The following is a 20389-nucleotide window of genomic DNA, read 5'->3' as shown; positions in this document are numbered from 1 at the left end:
CCTGCTTGCTATTTAACTCCCATCCCTCTTTATAGTACTACATAGTTAATATTATCTTTGAAATCAGGATAGTATATTAATAAGGAAGAGTGCACGTAACTGCCAGGAAAAACTGTTCTCTCTAAAATGAAGGGAGAGGGGAAGTATTTGGTTTGTATATTTTTCAAGCAGTAAGTTTTACAGATTCACAAGAATCGATCTGTTGAAAATCATACTTACTTGCAAATGAAATAGTAACACGCATCAAAGTTGAAGCCAAACACTCATGAGGGCTTTCCTGCAGAACTTGTTCAGTGATGCTGCACTATGCATGTTCTGTAAGGTCATCTATTTCACTTGAAAATCAAATTGAAATTGAGGGTTAGTCCTGCCTTTCTTACAAAAGAAAGGGAAAACCACCCAGGAAAGAGCGAGCCAGTACATCAGCTCACAGCTGAGGATAAACATGATGATGGATGCTGAGTAAATACACAGAGAATGGTGCTTCTTAAAATCCTGGTTGTTCAGTGGGTATTTTACCTTTTTACTCATTTCAGGTTTGTGGCTGCCCAAGGTAAAAAGTTGTAGAGTATCTGAAATCATTTATGGTCAAGGGCATTGCTACTTAGACTGAAACAGGCAGTCCTGAGCACTGAATTGACTGGCATCTTCTTTCTTCTTTCTTCTGCTTCATTATTACTTCTTTCTTCTTCCTTCTTCTTTTTCCAGAGCTTCTTTTAGAGAAAAAGATAAGTTAGAAGTCTTTTCTATGGTACAGAAAAAGACATGAGGTTAAACTGTCTAGATGTAACCACAGGGAACATTAATGTCTTGCCTCTCCTTCAGAAAGGAGTGAGGGGAGGTGGGGGGAGCGTGTGCAAAATCATAGTTCCTGTCAGCCAGGAAATGTCAAAAGCAAATTACACATACCAAGATTCCATCTGGAGAGGACCAGCCATGGAGCCAGTACACTGAGATGAATATTTATAGGTCTCTCTAAAGGAAGATCCTGCTCCCACTGTCTGCAGTCTCACCTGCTCTCACAAAATTCTTCTCACCCTTGTGCCACCAAATGTGCTCTGGGAGTTGTGGCCTTATACAGCAAAGTATTATGGCATCATTAAAGAATTACATCTGAGGTAGTAGAGAACAACTTTGAGAGTTTTCTGAAGTATTTGTATCTGAATTTATTGCTGCAGGAGTGAAATATTTCATGCTTGCTGATTTGCTTCTGTCACTATATCCTTAATTATGGAATAGTAAAATGTGACAAATATTTCTGATTATGTAATTTTGTATAATAATATTTAAAGATAACTGTCTGATAGTAGCTTAGTATGGTGTTGTTGTCATGGGAGACAATGAAACTGTCAAAAACTCAGTCAGTTTAAGCCTTCCTGAAACAATAGGATGTGAGTATCCTTTAACAAAGATGGGAAATCCATGGGACCACACTGGGAAAAAGTCATCAAAAGGGAACTTCACGGAAAGCTTATGTGAATTTCATTTTCATGTGGCTTGCACATGTTTGGGGAAACTGCAACCAGGAGCTTTTGTACTGTTGGTGGTCTTTTCAAATATTGGTTGGCTTTGTTGTCATCTGTGAGTGCCCAGAGAAGTGTAAGTGAGAAAGTGCTTCCAGGAATGCCACTGTGGTGTGGCCACATGAGTTGACTCATTTGATCACGCTTTGTCAGTCATGGTGCTACCAGGCATGAGAGTAGTAGAATAACAATGGGTAACGACACTGCTAGAAATTATGGCACTGTGTTGTGTGGTAATAAATAGGTGAGACAGCTGGGAAGATAACATGAGAAAGAACATTTGCTCTTGTGACTTTTTCATGTGCAGAAGCTACTTTCAGCAGGTGCTTTTGTAAAACCACTTGCAATTGAGTTCTTGCCTAGCTTAACCTTTCAACATATGGGCAGCTAATGAAAGCCAGAGGTTAATTCATCCAGTCACAGAGATATCTTAGGTACTATGAGTCATAACTCAGTTGAGTTACAGTAGTATAAAACCAGCATCAGTGACGCGAGGATTTGCATAAAAAAATTCTGAGTTCCAGAACTGAGATTTGAAGCTTATCAGTTGCCAAGACACGCACAGCCTGGTCTAAGGACAGCACAGCAATGTACGTCATGGAGTAGCTTCTGACTGCTTATGTCACTGCAGCAGGCAAGGACACTTATTACAACAGCAAGAGATAACTACAACAGACTGAAGCAAGGTGGCAGCTTGTGCTGTCACAGCCTAATTTGTAGGCATGCAGTGAATAAGCTGTTGCAGTGACTAAGGAGATAGATAACTCTGAGGCTACATCTCTTAGATATGTCCTCTGAAGTGGGGAGAAAAAAAGGAATGACCCTGTAATATCTCATCCAACCTGCTTCACTTTGTAGACACCAGGCACAAGAAGCATACAAAGCTGGGTTGTTTTTTTTTCATGTCTTTCTTACTGTTCCTGGCTAGAGTTAGCTGATTAGTTTGTGCAATTCTGCAAACTTGTGTTGTGCAAGTTATAGAACATTAGTCTTATTTCTGAACAGAGTAGTTCATTTGCAAAACTCTGTGACAGAAGGAAGAAAATAGATGCTCCCTTTGATACCATGCCAGTGAGCTTTACATTACCAATATGTGTGCATATCAGAATTTGGTCCATCAGGATTCTTTCAAGTCCTTTGTCTCTCCTACACACGTGTGTGGAACAGGATGCTATTGTTTTAATGTAAGTTTTCCCTCCTTTAGAAGGCTTTTTTTTCTGGATGAAGGGTATGATTCTCACCACATTCACATTGCTTGGCAAGAACTTGGAAAGCCATAAGATGCTTCCTGTACACAGGGCTATAAACATAAACATACCTTCATATATCTATCTCTTCAAGCTTGAGTTTTTGGGAACTTGTCTTTTTATGGCGCAGTCTGGACACAAGGACACATTTCCATGGAGCTGATTTTTCAAATAAAGTAGCATGACCAAGCTGAAATTCTAACTGTGTGAATTACATTTTTCCTACTACTTGTTTAACATCTACATCATCACAGTATCACAGTATTATTAGGATTGGAAGAGACCTCACAGATCATCAAGTCCAACCCTTTACCACAGAGCTCAAGGCTAGACCATGGCACCAAGTGCCACGTCCAATCTTGCCTTGAACATAATACACATAATACAGAGAGCAAAGTTGTCTCATGTAAGTGTTCTAGTATCTTTCCAAATATACCAAACCATTTTTAGGAGAAGCAAGAGAATTAACTTCAGGCCATACAGAGCCCACTCAGAAAGAACATCTGGGCTGACGTGCTCTGTAACATGCTTCAGATCCTACAAGTGAGGCAGTCTGAAAAACTGATATGCACACACAGCTTCATCTTCCTTCACTTCTGGCATGACTTTGTTTTAAGTATGCAGTAACAAATATCACTAGATTTGACTGTATAAATTGTTGGCAAATCAAGTAGTAAGGTTATTACCAAGGAACTGGCTTTGTTAAGCTCATGCAATGTCCTTTGAACACTATGCTGGGAAAGCAGGCTTTGAAAGTTGAGAGGACAAAGGTACTCCTCACACATGCAGTGTAGAACTCAGTATCCCTGGGATTACAGAACAGCTGAGATATTTTGCTAAATAATATATTTGAAGGAAGATATAATTCTGACAAAAGTCAGAGTTTTCTCAAAACAGTATGCACCTCGTAATAAATCTCTGTATTTCATAAGAAAACACTCAAGATAATCAGCAGGAAAAATGTCACCTCTCAAACATGGCTTACTAATGATTAAAACAGCCTATCTGAATATTTGATTCATAAATTCCGTTCTCAAATGCTCTCCTTCAATTTTTTATTACCACCAACCATAACCACAATCCAAAGATCCAAAGGTGAATGATGAAAATAAAATGCTTCAGGTGTTTCTGCTATATAGTATCTACACATTTCTGATACTTCCAATAAAGTCTTTAATTCCAGATCATTTTGTATCTTGTCATGGTTTTCCTGGTTTGGTGCCTTCCACAGCAGCATCTGTCTGCCTGTGTAAGAACAAAAATGTGATCTGTTGGCTTTTTTCCATCACAATTTCTTGTGATTAGAAAATGGGATCAGACAATATAATCCGATTAGTACTCTGTCCCTTGTGATTAATTATGGTGTTTCTCTTAATATCTCAGTGTCTGCAAGGGCTCCTTACTCCTGAAGCGCACAGGCTGTCATGAGAGGGATTGTTTTACCACTCCTTAAAAGTTAACCTGTAGTTAATAACATACTCCTACGAGAGACCATGAAAATTAGTCTCTGTGGTGGAATAAAAGTGAAATCAGTTTTGAGTTTCAAAGTTACCAATGAATCAGGAAGAGTGGAAAAGCACTTGAGGACCTATTTCCTTCAAGCCTTATTCTTGCACAGAAACTAGGTTTCCTGCAATACATTTGAAAACTTAACTCCCTTGATAACATTATTCCAAACTTTTCACAGAAGGTAGAGGGGTTTTTGTTTTGGTTTGTTTTTTTGTGCATTTGTAGGATGGGGAGGTTTGGCTGCAACTTTTAGTTGGGGGGGGGAATTCCTCAAAACATTTCACAAAATTTTATTAAGTTCATTATGTTTATTAAATTTGCCTACAATGGATTTAATTCAAAGCTACTAGGAGAGAATGTGCTTTAACATACTTTTGTTAGCATCTCTACTTTTGTGCACACCTCAGAAACTTGCACTGGCTCAAATTAAGCACTACTATATTACCTGAGCCTTTTCCAGTGGGCTTTTGGGCTGATCATCCAACCCAAACCATTACACGATTCTATGATTCTATGATTTGTTCCCACTCCAAACTTGCTCTCTGGTTCCAGTGGTATGTTGCTATGTGTTTTCCACTAACTCAACTCTCCCTAAGGAGAGACCTATCAGTATGAAATTGTGGAAAGTTTATCTCAAAAAGTCTTATGAGCATGGATGCAAATTATTTCCCTTTCTCTTTGCTGCTTCATTTTCACCATTCCATGCACTGAGGCTGATATGAGAGATCACAATAAACCTCATCAATGATGTAATATCTTTTACTCACTGAATTGCTAAGCTTAGCAATGCTTGATCACTTAGAGCACTCGACCCCTTGGGAGACTTCACAAATTCCATGCTTAGGCTCCCATCAGGTCAATGCTTTTGATTTCTCACATCAGGTCGGTGCTTTTGATTTCTGAATGCAAACCAATGGCAGGTAGCACATGCATCTCCTGAACTGTTTAGCAGAATTAGACAAAAAGAAAAGATGACTTTGTGACTGCAGAAATAAATGGAGTAATGGCACAAATTACTATGAGGGGGGAATGCCAACTGTACTCTTTACTGGTATAATTAACTTTTTATTATTTTGAAATACATCAGAGCTTCTATGTAGAGGAACCATGGGACACAGCATTGATAGGGTTGTAGGGCAAAGCCATTTTTAAATACAGCCTGTGATCTTCATGTCCATGCCTGCTTCATTTTTCAAGGACTCATCTTCCAGGTTTTATGCCATGACAGCAGCAAATGTTTTGGTGATATCAGCACCACAAGATGGTGCTGATGGCTGGCTGGCTGGACACATTATTTGGCTATGAGATAGATCAGACTTGAGGACTTCTTAGGTAATCAGACGTGCAAAATGTACATACTCAAGAAGGTATCAGCCAGGGGCCTTTAATACCTGCGAGACCTTGACTACACGAGCAGTGAGGTGAAATTTCCAGGCAGACTTTGGAAGCAGAACTACAACCCATAATTTGATGAGTCTAGAAGATCCTCAGCATTGGCTCCAACTCAGACAACAAACAGTAAGACATTAAAAAAAACCTCTTGGTTACCAGAGACAGAAGACTGTTTAAGTACTCCCATCTGGGGACAGGTTTTGATCATGATGCTGTGATTCTACTACTTTCCACCCATTTATTTCTTTCTATTCTCCTCAGACCTCCATAAACTGAATAGATACATATAAAAGGTCAAACTCACCAAGAACCAGACTGGAGTAAGAAGGAATTTCCATTGAAAGCAAACTGAAAATAATATGAGGAAACCTGGAAGACAACCTGAGGGGTAAAAAAGAAAGGTCTGAACAACTATTTCTGTGGATAACTGAAATAGTTTGCTCTCCTATTCAAATCACAAGAAAAACACAGTGACACTGCAATTTGGGTGACTTCATTCCAATACAGTTTCTGAGGTACTCTGGTATTCTTTCTTAAGCCATGTAGTGCAGGATGAAGAAGCCATAATTTCAAGTCTTATCTTGCTGAAAGAAAATGTTGGGCTCAGAAATGTACAGGGGGAAAGAGGAGAGAAGACACTCATATTTATTAGTTTGCACTGGAAATATAAAGCTACAACCAATCATTTCATTGGAGGTTAAAGGGAGAAAGGATTTGGTTTTCGTTAGTTTTAGAGAATTGCTTTCATGGACTCATTTTTCATGGCTTTCTGTGGAGTTTCACAGCTAAGTAACTTAGTCTTAACTAAGGTAAGTCTCAAATAAAGATACAGACTTTAATTTCACTATTATTATATGGCACACTCAATTGAAAAAAGTAATGCACATTCCCTTTAAATCTCACTCACTGCTGTAATCTTCACAGAAGTGATGCCTTAGACAGGACACATACTTGGGATGAAATATTGGGTCATATGCTGAGCTGGCCTACACCAAATTAACTTCATTTACTAGCAAGGTTAATGTAGTGTGCACTAGATGAGAAACCAGACCTCAGCTATAACTGAAATGTTGTCAGCACTCTTTTCAATTCTCCAGTCATTCATTCCTCTGCCAGTTTCATGGCAAACTCTAGCAAATCAACCAAGGAGAGGATTTCATAGTGTTAAGGATTAGAGCTGGACACCCAGGATTGTGATCTCACGCTCTCATTGTGGTTTAGTATCTGGAAATGTAGGAAAATAAAGCTAAAGTGCATAGTCTACATGAGAACAAATAACCTCTCTTAAGGCTACAGAGTGAAAGAAAACTTTGGAATTCTTAATATGGTTCACTGCAAATCATAACAAAAACCATTAATAATAGATTTCTTTTTTTTCATTATCATCAGAGAATTTCAACCAGGGTGCTGCTTCCTGGATACTCCAGGGACCAGGTTTTACTGGTCTATTCTGCACTGAGCAATACAAAGCAAGCACTTTGTATGAATGGCTTTTTTTTTTCCTTTCTTCTTTCCTTTTCTTTTTTTCTTTTTCATTTATACCACATGGAAATAGGAGTTGGAGACAAGTTAATACTTGATATTATCATTTGTGTTATCACCATCTGGTATACAGTTAAGAAAGTACCTAAAATTATTCTGTTACCACCTGGCATCTTCTGGCAGAGTTAAATGTTGAATTTGGCCAAAGTAAGAATGGCACAGAGAGAGTTTAAATACATTCTGAGACTCAACTAATGCTACACAATCTGAAATGTATTTAGTACTATATATATATATGCATCCCAAATGGAAAAGCTGGGGGCTGCAAGGGGAGGGAAATTAAAATTACATTACTTGGTTTAATTTGTCTACAGAAGGATTTTAAGTAAACAGAAACATAGTGAAAAGAAGAATTTTAAAAGATGCAATATGTTAAAACCTAGCAGTGTTGCACATCAGCTGTTTACTCTCAAAAATACAATAAATCAGTGACTAGTGAAAACAAACAGCTCAGTTTACAGATAAGATCAAGCAGTCAGTAGAAGATTATTGCTTTTGGATCAAAAGTAATCACGCAACATTCATAGTCAACAGAAGAAAATGTGATGCTTGCAAGCAGGAAGGAGCTGAATTAATTGCTACATATGTTTATGCACCCTCAGTGACACTAATCATTCCTGACACACAGGTATCAGGCCACAGATGTTTGTTTTTTTCTAGTTATTCTACCCTCCCACACTTTGGTTTTTAAAATTAAAAACTCCTTTTTGGCAAAGTTACTCTTGAAGAGAAAAAAAAAACCCATAATGTTCCATTTTAAAATCTGATAGAAAGCCAGTTTAGGGACACAACTGCAGCACATTGCACTGTGAACTTGGAGACCTCAGCTGTGGAATGAATCCATCTGCATTCCTCAGACCCCTGCTCAGCACAGGGGAAGGGTGGGACTCCATTGCTTCACTTTCAGCATCCCTGGCAAAGAGCTCTTGGAGCAGCCTTCTTTTTGGCTCTGAGGAAAAGGCCCTAGCAGTTGTCAGCCCTCAGAGAAGAAAAGCAGCACTCATCAAAATGCATATGCTAAACAATCAAATTAGAGGGAAGTGAAGCCACTACAAAATGGTGAGATGATCATTAGCAGAAGCAAGCGGTCACACTGCACAACTTACACGAGGTGACATTGTGTGTCTTTTGAGGGAGAGAAGTTTTCAAAGAGATTTACTGTCCTACTCTCTCTGTAAATCAATAGATGTGATCGTATTTCCTTATGGTCCTTGCTTGGCCTCTGTTAATAGGGAGATATGCTGTGTAATAAATAGAGACCAACAGCAAATTTAGCTTGATGATGTAGCAGGTTCCTGGGAACTGCCTTCTAAAACAGCTAAGATGGTCCTCTCTCTACTCCACAAGCTCAGCAGGCTCTTGCAAACCAGCAAAAGCAGGAATCACGCTGAAGTTGTGAAAGTAGAAAAGCTACTACAAAAACTGTAAAAGGAAGGACGAAGTGATAAGCTTGTTTTAGTGCTTCCTTTTATCAGAAAATCTCTCAGAAATTATTTTCAACTGATTTATGGGGGTTCACTGATGCAGTCCGGAAAGTTAAGATAAATATGGACTTCAGGTGAGGCTCAGGGGTGATCTTATTAGTCTACAAGTATCTGAAGGGAGGCTGTAGCCAGGTGGGGGTTGGTCTCTTCTCCCAGGCAACCGGCAACAGAACAAGGGGACACAGTCTCAAGTTGTGCCGGGGGAAGTATAGGCTGGATGTTAGGAGGAAGTTCTTCCCAGAGAGAGTGATTGGCATTGGAATGGGCTGCCCAGGGAGGTGGTAGAGGCACCATCCCTGGAGGTGTTCAAGCAAAGCCTGGATGAGGCGCTTAGTGCCATGGTCTAGTTGATTGTCTAGGGCTGGGTGCTAGGTTGGCCTGGATGATCTTGGAGGTCTCTTCCAGCCTGGTTGATTCTATGATTCTAGCATTTGTTCCATCTGTGATGTCAAGTATTCTGCCTGTCCTCTAAATGGAGGTGGACAGTCTTTGAGTCTCACAGCTTCAAGCTGGATTCTGCTACTGAAGTAGCACTCTGAAAATAACAGAGAACGTAGTAATTTTATGTATATATATGCATAATAGCATATAAAATTCTATAAATCAATAAAAACAGATACAAAAAAAAATCAGCTCATACATATAAATCACTATGATAGCTCTGCTGCCCTGAAAGCAAAACGAAATAACTGACCTTCTTCTTCCACATTTATATTGGTGGCAAACTATTTGTATCAGCAGATTAAAGAGATGGTTTTATTAATGTACTGATTACCACCGAAAAACCCAGCTTCTTCTTTTGTGTTAGTGCATGGATACCTATTCTGACACCACATATTCTGCCAGGACAGGAGAGGCACAAACACTTATGGGAAGTCCCTAAAAGGTCTGTTTGGAAACATATATTTGGGGCTATGCAGCTTTTGACACCAGCTGGGTTCAGAGAGAGAAGGCTGAAGGCTACTTCATTTTTATGTACTGTAACAACTGAAGGTGTCCTGGGAGATGTGCTGCTGCTCGTGCACTGGTAAAGTTGAGGCAGCTTATTTTGCTCATGCAGATAAACCCAAGCCCAGGTCACTGAGCTTGCAAGCTAAGGAGGCCAGATGGAAATGCGTGGGCCAAAGGGAGCAACTAGTTAACAGAGGAGAGGTGAAGAGACCAGGCCTCAACCTTTAACATTTAACAGGGTTGCAATCCTACCTGTTCAAACCCCAGGACTGCTCACCACTGTGAAGTTAAAGATTTGCCTAAGTGACTTCAGAAGTGGGGCCTGAGCTATCCACCCAGCATTACTGTGGAAATCAGTAGCAGTCCTGTGGATTTAACCCAGATCTCCCAAACTTCCCCTCAAGACTCTGAATCAGATGTCTAGGTCACCTTCTTCAGAGAGAAAATGGCACTTTAACATAAACCCAGAATTTATATCCTTTATTATTGTCTCAAGAACACTTTGAAAATGTACTGCATCAGATTTTTTTCTTATTGGTAATTTTACACTATTTCCTAAGAACAGAATGCTGCTTTAATCCCACAGTTGCCTGCTTTTCAGTGTAAGCTAACAAGAGGCCACATTGTTGAAGCTCTTTCACTGGGAGCTAGAGAGCAAAGATCTTCAATTTTCTTGAGGATCCACCTACAAGAGAGACAACAAACACACTGAGCAAACAAGGGGAACATTTTGAAAGGTAAAATATTTCAAATGCTATCAGATGAAACACTGGAAAGGAAGAAAAAGAGAAAAAGCCCTTAGGAATGAAACAAAAAATCTAGTTTGCTGTATCATAATTATATTCTTGCTTCAGAACAATCTATCTATTTTCTTTCTGAGAATCTTTTCAAGCAGTTGTTGTTGAGCAATTTTTCTCATATGAATAATCAGTCTTTTGAAGCATGACTCCAGTGTAAGGTCAAAGTTGTTTTCTATGTTCTCCAAGCAGCTGAATTGCTCTCCGCTTATGTAATAGAGATGTCAAGCTGCTTGACATACTTGTGCACTTTGGTGACCACTAAGAAGCAAGCACAATCTACAGTATTTGATTTTGTAAGTCTGAAATCTCATTTCTCATTTAAAATGAACTTTTAAGTCTCATCAAGCTCACGCTTGTGCAAAACCTGCCTTCCTTACAGACAAAATGCAGCAGTTGCTAAACTTCCAGCATTGACTTTTTTGTCGAGATTTTGTGGCCTCTTCTCCCAGGCAACCAGCAATAGAACAAGGGGACACAGTCTCAAGTTGTGCCAGGGTAGGTATAGGCTGAATATTAGGAAGAAGTTCTTCCCAGAGAGAGTGATTTCCCATTGGAATGGGCTGCCCAGGGAGGTGGTGGAGGCACCGTCCCTGGGGGTCTTCAAGAAAAGCCTGGATGAGACACTTAGTGCCATGGTCTAGTTGATTGGCTAGGGCTGGGTGATAGGTTGGACTGGATGATCTTGGAGGTCTCTTCCAACCTGGTTGATTCTATGATGATGATGATTCTATGATGATTTAATGGTGCTTGCAGTGGAGTGGCAATACTCTTCAACATGAAATGAACACATTTCAGGCAACTTGGGAGCAATTTGGGAGTTGCATCTGGTATACCCTTGAATCTGAAAGTTTGGTGGTTACTTTGTGAAACGTGTAGGTAATTCTGATCTGAGGGAATGAACTTCTGGCCCCACTGAGCCTGTGTATGTTTTGTACCACTGTGCTGATGTGAGTTTTCTCCACATACAGGCTACAGCCACTAACCTTGTGTAAACTTTGGAGTTTGCCTGAAATAGACCAAGACCAAACTTACAGCACAGCTTCAGGGATGAGTTTGTACAGCCCATGTACATTGAGGCAATACAATGTCTACACGACCAAAAGACTTAATCTAAGATAATCATTGCTACTGTTGCTATTGAGTCCAAACTCAGTCTCTGGCACATTGTCGCTTAACAGTGATTAGCCTGTTCCCAGGCACATGAGAGAACTCTGTATATCACATGGAATTAGTGTCTCAGATTTTCACTACGTGAGGAATCTTTACCTATTTGTCTGTTATTCTGTGTGGATAACTCTAAACTGTGCAATAAGACAGTAAATATTTCCCTCCCTCTTCCTAAGTAATGAAATTCTAGAAAAAAATGAGTTTTCTGGCATCTCATAGATATCATTGGTTAGAGCTGAGAGTAGAAAACCATTTTGATGGTAGAGCCACAGAGCCTTCAGATATTCAAAAGGCAAAACAAAACAGAACAAAGCCTACTTTCATGACTAGAATATGTAGAGTGTTTTCTGCCACATCCACATTAACAGCACCTTCACCTGTTCTGATGGCAGAAATTTGATCTAAACAACGTAACTCTAAACTACATCTCCTTGAGAGGACACATGAGTCACTTTTTGCAGATCTATACATTTAACCTCATTAACAATCACGGAATTGAATTTGATTTGGTGATCTGATAATTCATCTTTGCCTCACCTTCCTCTTAACACAAGTTTAATTTTGACAAGAAACTAAAGAATTTAAAACAGGGAATTCCCGATGCCAAATTTCTCAGTGTTGTAATTTGGGTGGTTCCTGTCCTCTTTCTATTTAATTTCTATTTTATTTAAGCTCAAAATGTATCTTTGATAGGACACAAAATATATCTCTTGATTTGGGAAGTAACACATCAGAAGAAATTAATGTCATCACAAGAAATCTTATTTAGCAAAGAGTATACACACAACAACTGTCTCCATTTGGAAGCTGAACTAGAATTAAGATACATGAAACACCTCTATCTACTTTAGACAAACAGTTTTGTTTATTTGTTCTGTAAGAACATTTCTTTGGTAACAGATTTCTTCAGAAACTGAGTTTTCCTCTGAAAAGGTTGCAGCTCTAACAAGAAAGCTGAATTTGTGTGATGGGCTAAAATATGGCTCATTTCTTAGCAGATGATGTACAGAGAGCAGAATCTGTCCACTTTGGGAAGTTCAAAGGAAATAGAATGTGACATAGCTGAAAATAGCTTTCAGGTTGTAGAAGGTAACTAACTTCAGGAATAGAAAATTGGCCTTGCAGTTGCAATGACAGGATTACAGAAGAAACAGCACTGTGGCCAAAAATAATAGAAAAATCAACTAGAGATGGAAAATAGATGGGTGGACATTCAGAAGGAATATCTAGAGAGAGGGAGAGAATCAAACTGGAAATGAGAAAAGGAGATGTAACAATAACACTGCCTTAATTTAGACCTTGACGTGAAATGTGCCAATATGCAAGTCTCTATCCTCTCGCTGTCCAATACAAGGAATGTTGAAACTGTTTGCCTACTTAGTTGCCTAAAGTAAGACCAAACTTAGCCTGAAAGGTCTCTGTCAAAAGGATCTGTGAGACACTGACTGTGAGAAATAAAATATTTGTTCTATCAGCACTAATAGGTTAACAATGTAAATGCCTGATGATGTTTGGTTACAATATTCTTTGCATCTATGGAGGGAAGCAGCAGAATAATAAACTAATTAAATTGGGCTATTGGGAGAGAATTTAGGAACAATAAGGTGATTTTTTTCTTTTTTTAATGTTCAAGAGATTTAAAGACAACAGTAACAGCAGCTTAGGTGCTGAATTGAGAATTGACCAGTTTAAGAAAGCTGCTTGGCTATAGTAAGTGAGGAATTAGAACTTGAGGAAGGGCCATGAGGATGATCAGAGGGCTGGAGCTTCTCTTCTATGGGGACAGACTGAGAGAGGTGGGGCTATTCAGTCTAGTGAGGAGAAGGCTCTGAGGAGACCTTATTGTGGCCTTCCAGTATCTGAAGGGGGCCTGCAAGAAAGCTGGTGAGGGACATTTTAGGATATCAGGCAGTGATAGGACTAGGAGAAATGGATCCAAATTAGAGGAGGGCAAATTTAGATTAGACATTAAGAAGAAGTTCTTCACCATAAGTATGGTGAGACACTGGAATAGGTTGCCCAGAGAAATGGTGGAAGCCTCATCCCTCAGAGATTTTAAGACCAGGCTGCATTGGGCTCTGAGCAACCTGATTTAAGTGTGAGATGTCCCTACCCATGGCAGCAGTGTTGGAGCTAGATGATCCTTGGAATCCCTTCCAGCCCTGTCAATTCTATAATTCTATGAAGTAGGCTCTGATGTTGTCAGAAACAAGAACAGCAAGCAGAAAAACTTAGGAGGGTAAAATGGAGAGTGATATTTGAGTCGAACATCTCATTAAAGGAGGAGAATTGGCAGGGGAATGGAAAACGAGTGAGGACTGTGTTTCTCTCTTTAAAGCAAACAAAAAGTTAGCACGATATAAAAGAATGAAAGAGAATACTTTGAAGAAAAGCCAAAACTTTAAGAGGAACTTATGTTCCCATATTTATGAGATTGTATCATGAATAAAATTTGAGCAGGGATACATCCCACTAAACCCAAAACTTTAAATGATAGTTCTTCAAAATGTTTTCCAGCACTTCACATTTCCTGTAATGGAAAATGTTATCCTTCATTAAAGGACAGCAAGACTGTCAGTATTTTCCACCATCCTCTACTTTCTCCTAGGTCCATATTAGAATTTAACAACATTCCTTCATCTTAATTTTCTCATCAGTCCTAAAGACCTATCCCAATTTTTCCTCTGCGTTTTCATCAGTATGGAGAAGATTCCATTCCTCTGTGTGGAGAACAAACCCAAAATACTTGCCAAAAGCTCAAGGAAGTGCAAAAAGAAGAGGTAAGGAACAGACCTGATTCTACTGTGCTTTTTTCCCCCTCTCAAGTCAAAGCAACAACAGAAACATATGTCTTTCTGAAGTCTTTCACTAAATATCCCTAGCTGTGACAACCATGTATTCTCTTACTGCTCATTAATCCTATTGAAGTATAATCTCATAAGCCCCAGTTCACACAAATTCTCTATTGACTTCAGTGCAAAGAAGAACTTGCTTTGAATATGTCCCTTCTCCAAACTGGTTTAAGGAAACCAGAGATGGAAGAGTTTAAATTTAAGTGACATAGACTCCCAGGAATTGCAGCATATATGTGTTATCTTTAAAAACAAACAAACAAAGCAAAAAAACAACCAAACAAAAGAAAAAAAATCAACATTCCTGTTGCATCAACCAGATTAATTCTGCCTTTCCACGAGCACAATGCATTGTGTTCTGCATACATGTTCTTCAGAACACTGCCGTTCTTTATGGTACCTCAGCTGCTTTGCCATTATACATCACTACCACAGGCATCTCTTTTTGCTTTGTCACATGCACAGAGAGAATGCACAGCACACAAGAACCATTCTCTCAGCCCTAATAGACTCCAGAATAATAGACACAAGTGGTGAATTATTCTGACTGTTATGCTAGCTCTCTGGCACCAAGCATCTAGCTTGTAGCTCAGTTTGGGGCATGAAGCAAAGCAGAGGTTTTGAATTAGAGTTTGAGGGCCTTCAGTGGAAAATTGAGCTTGCTTAAGTTTAGTTACCTGTTCTAAGAGAATTGACCTAAACTAACAGGTGGCAGATTCAACCAAAGCAAATCACAGCAAAGCAAAACTACTGCGTTTCTTCATGTATTAAGTAGCTGAGCTGCAGGACTCAGAGTTTATATGGTTTCAGAAAGCAACTGTGCACAGCCTTAGAATAAAAAGCCCACAGAGGGCCACTAAGCATATGAAAATTAGTGAAGTGTTAGGCAATGTCTCAGCTACAAATTACCGAAGGCTGGAAGAGTCCTGCAGGGAAGGATACCTACACACCAATTCTTTTCTACACAGCAGTCAGAATAAAAGAAAGAATTCTGGACAAAGATTTGCTGTTCTTTAGGAAGACAATTTTAATGTATGAGAGATTCTCAAAACGGTGAAAATTCGCACAAGGAGAAAATGTCTAAATCAAGTAAATTGACCCTTTTCCCATCCTCTAATACATTTTATAATGGGCTGGTTTCATAACCTTTACTTTTCTAATGCAGTTCCTTTAAAGTAATCAAGAAGTAATATTTAGAGACAATGAATTTAAAATCATATGAGATTTCTTCTTTCTAGGTTGATAGCAAAATGAGCCTTTTGGAGACACCAGCACCAAGCAGAACTGCACCATCTGCTACTTTTTGACCAGCTTTCTTTTTCACTCTCCACTCTACTCACTTGCTCTTCTTAAAGTGAAATGCCTACAAGCAAGCTGCTTAAGAGGGTGCGCAGTACGGTATCGAACCATAAGTGAAATAATCAGAGAGAAATGTAACATGAGCTCAGAAGAGAAGGTACTGGTAAAAAGAGATTCCCACACTCAGATATTCTTTTCTCTTTCTTTAATAATATCCCTAGCCAAACAGGGATAGAATTCACTTCTCTTGGATGTCTCCTTCACTTAATTCCTAAATTATCTCAGCTGTTTAAGGTATTATCCTTAGTCAACTGCAGGCATTTCCAGAACCCAACTAGATTAGTCACCTGTGTCTGTGTGTTTGATACATGGGGTTTTTTTACAGCTTTTATTTAGGTTTCACACAGCAAGATGAAAACAAAAACTTAATATTATAAAGCATATTTCAGGAACTAAAAATAGACTACAGTATGTATTAAGTTACAAGAACACATCTCTGGAGTTATAGGGTTTCTCTAATTTGACATGCATAAAGCATGCCTGTCCTTTTGTCTTCTAGAAAGTTAACACGATTAAGTTTTCTATCTGACATGCCTTTTTGCTGTTGAAGCTACATGAAAACTCCCTAAATTCTTTTTATGTCTTTCCAAAAAGAATTTGAGCTTTTTTTCTAATGGTCTTTTTTTATGGTCTGGAATATGTTTTCATCTCTAAGTGCTTTTCAAGGTTGCAATTCATTACCTTTGAAAGCTTTGGTTACAAACACGCATCTCAAGACACAAACCCAAATGAGTAGATAAAGTGACCACGTAGGGGATGTCCTTTTGAAATCTGAGCTCGTTCTAGGCAATTTCATTCTAGATACTGGTTTTGAAGCCTATAACGTGAACTTCTTCCCTTTGGCAAACTCAAGCCGATAGATGATGTCACTGAAATGAAACTCCAGCACGTGTAAGCATGGAATTTCTATTATGGCCCCTTTTAGCTCAAAGGTTGAGGGGTTTTTTTGGTAGCAGAGCTGGGAACAGACCCATACACAGCACAGGAAAAGTCAAAGCTGTACACTCTGCCTTTTCTCATGTGAGCAGTTTTGTGCGTGCAATTTGCAGCTACAGGCCAAACGGAGAATCTGGGTACAATTGGATAAGCACATGTAATTCTCTCCTTGCTTGAAGTACTGCCTGTGAGATCAGGGAACCATCCAGGAAGAAACTGGGGATCCTGACGGTAAGAATGGGACACATCTTCCTGCCCTGCTGTTGGGAGAAGTCTTTCTAACTGCAGCTCATTGCAGAGAGAAGATGTCTCCCACAGATCCTTTGCTGTTGCAGAGTTAGCAGAGAAGGAATACGTGACAGCACTCCTATCTGCACTTACCTACATGTGCCCAGTTTACAGTCTAGGATATTCATTTTTGGTAGTAAAATAATAGAGGTTTAGATAGAGGTGATGGGAAAATACTGAGGAAAGCAGAAAGCCTTAATCACCTACAAGTCTTTGAACTGCTGAATTCAGGTTTAGGTCTTGACGTTTTTATTCTTTCACCAAAAGTTCCCATCCCAACTACCAAGACAGAAACTGAAACAGCATTTTGATCGAAGTGTTTGGAGAGCAGATTTCCCTGCCATACTTGGAAATTTTGCTATCAAGGGCAGTTAAAATTCAAAACTTTGTTAGAGGAACAAGGAAAGAAAACTTGTGGCTTGCTAGGAAGTATGTTCCCACTGAAGCAAAGTTGAGCTCCACAGCCACTAGGGAAAAAAGAAAGTTTAAAACAAGAATGGTGCCCTGAGGTTAAACTGAAAAGAATATTCAGCCACCCTCCTAGCAGAATGTTGTCAGAACATGTCCAGCACTTTATAATACTGAACACACTATAAAGATTAAGTCTATACATGCAAATGTTTGCTGCACTTATATTTCCTTAGTTTTGAAGAACAGCAGCATTAACTGTAATTCAGTAATGAATTTAGACATAGCTAATCAGTCCATTATGCAGTAAATTCAGTGTTTAAAATCCTTAAGTGTGCCAGTCTAATTTTGGCAGTTAATTTTCCTCTTTAGTGTATTTTTACAAATTCTTTTCAAGCTAGCTCTCCAGATATACAAGTTCCCCAAATGCTACTTCCAGTGTAAATTATCAGCCTTTCCATATTTAGGCACTGGAGATCAAGTTTAGTAAAACAGCCCTACATAAAAGAAGGAGAAATAAAATTCTGGGAGTTGCAGAAAAGAAGTTTTCAAACTTTACATCTTAGCAGCATACTGGGATTCAGCAAGAAAATATTTTGGAAACTTTCTTTGCTTGGAAACAGAAAGAAATTATCATTACAGTAATACCTTTGGGAGGAAAGATGAAAATTTCTTTCAGATAATCCTTTGGAACTTAGAAAATGTTGTTTTCAACCTGTTCCTTATCATTCTCTAATGTCATAGAATCATAGAATCAACCAGGTTGGAAGAGACCTCCAAGATCTTCCAGTCCAACCTAGCACCCAGCCCTGTCCAGTTAATGAGACCATGGCACTAAGTGCCTCAACCAGGCTTTGCTTGAACACCTCCAGGAACAGAGACTCCACCACCTCCCTGGGCAGCCCATTCCAATAGCAAATCACTCTGTGAAGAACTTCCTTCTACAATAGGAGATAATTTACATGCTGTACTCTAAAATTGTTTTCCCTACATTTCATGATTAGAAATAATTCCTGTAAGGTAAAGATGCTGGAATGTTCCATGAACACATGGAGATGGTGGTTTTCTTATAGGCATGAGTGCCATAGTCTAAATGAGATATATATAGGCATAAAAGGATGTCATATTGACTATAGTGATTCTTTGCAATCAAAAAGAGTATTTTCTCCTATCTTTGTTTATCATTTGGAGCACATGACAGTTACCTGTATTTAGAGGAATGCTCTTAGTTCAAATGTAGTTTCATTTATTTTCTACACTTTCTAGATGTCAAGAATAAAAGAGAAGTGACACAGTGATTGTATAATAAAATATTAAAGCTAAGGTGTAAACTTCCAGAAACATGTTGTATGGGATTAGACACTACATTTAGCATTATCCTGATAATGATCATTGAATACTGACTGTTCTTCTGCTGAAATTACACGGGGGGGGGGGGGGGGGGGGGAGAAGTTGTTGGGGTTTTTTTTATAAAGTAAAAGCACACTTTGATATACATTTCCCAAAATATGCTTTCAGATTTTGATTTTATAGTTCTGCATAATCAGGTTCCTCTGGAACTCAGATTGTGCACTGTCATTTGGAGAACAGATGCAAGTGTATAACCAGTATCTGAAGCACTCCAACCAGTAAGTTATTTGTTCAAAACTTTTATTTTTGCTATCTAGAATACATACACTGGGGGCTTGGTCAGCCATTTGAAATGCTTCACAACATCCATTAGCACTGGCCAGCCAGATGTGACACAGGGATTGCAAGAGACCTCTCTTCAATCACAATAGGAAATGGTGAAAGATAACAAGGGTACCCATCAGTAGAAAAGAGAATGGAGCCTTAGGCATTCTTGGCCAGTAGTAACTTACAGACTTCCAGAGGCACAGAAGAGCACAGCAGGTTTCAATGATAAAATTACTATTGAAATATCAGTGTTTAATTTGACTAACACTGTATCTAGGAACAATTACAAGGAAAAGTATGACAAAAGTTGAGTGGTCAGATATTCATTTCTGTTCTTCTGTATGGGACAGAGTTTGCTTAGGAGTGCAAGTTCTCAAGGTAGGCTGAAATTTCTTCTTGTTCTGATAGAAAATTACTTATGCTAATAGAACAGGCAGGGAAGGGAAGGGAAGGGAAGGGAAGGGAAGGGAAGGGAAGGGAAGGGAAGGGAAGGGAAGGGAAGGGAAGGGAAGGGAAGGGAAGGGAAGGGAAGGGAAGGGAAGGGAAGGGAAGGGAAGGGAAGGGAAGGGAAGGGAAGGGAAGGGAAGGGAAGGGAAGGGAAGGGAAGGGAAGGGAAGGGAAGGGAAGGGAAGGGAAGGGAAGGGAAGGGAAGGGAAGGGAAGGGAAGGGAAGGGAAGGGAAGGGAAGGGAAGGGAAGGGAAGGGAAGGGAAGGGAAGGGAAGGGAAGGGAAGGGAAGGGAAGGGAAGGGAAGGGAAGGGAAGGGAAGGGAAGGGAAGAAAAAGAAAAAGGGAAAGGGAAAGAAAAAGGGAAAGAAAAAGGGGAAAAAAAGAGAAAAGAAAAAAGAAAAACCAAACCATCCATTATGCATCTGCATATCTTAATCTAGAGTCAGTATACAAAAACTTATGTTATAAATGTTTGAGGAGGTAGAAAACAAACAGGTTTTGTAATGGTGTTTCATCACAGTAAAGACATCACCAGGAACTCACTGCACTTTTAGGTGGTACTGGTAAATGTGACACATAAGTGCAGCTGGAGCACTGGAGCAGTGCATTTAAGCCAGACAGATGTTTAAACGTGCAGCTGGAACCGGAGCAAGAAGAAAGAAAAGTAGCAGTCTAATACAGTGATCCATTATTTTCCATGTTTGGTTTGGCCACTGCTTTAACATAGGATCCTTCCTTGCCTCGTAGCTGAGATAATCTTCTAATGTCTGTAGAAGCATGGAGACCATTCAAAACATGCAAACATAA

The sequence above is a fragment of the Pogoniulus pusillus genome, chromosome 12, assembly GCF_015220805.1.
Source record: "Pogoniulus pusillus isolate bPogPus1 chromosome 12, bPogPus1.pri, whole genome shotgun sequence".
NCBI lineage: Eukaryota > Metazoa > Chordata > Aves > Piciformes > Lybiidae > Pogoniulus > Pogoniulus pusillus.
Note: the sequence above shows the minus strand (reverse complement) of the source record.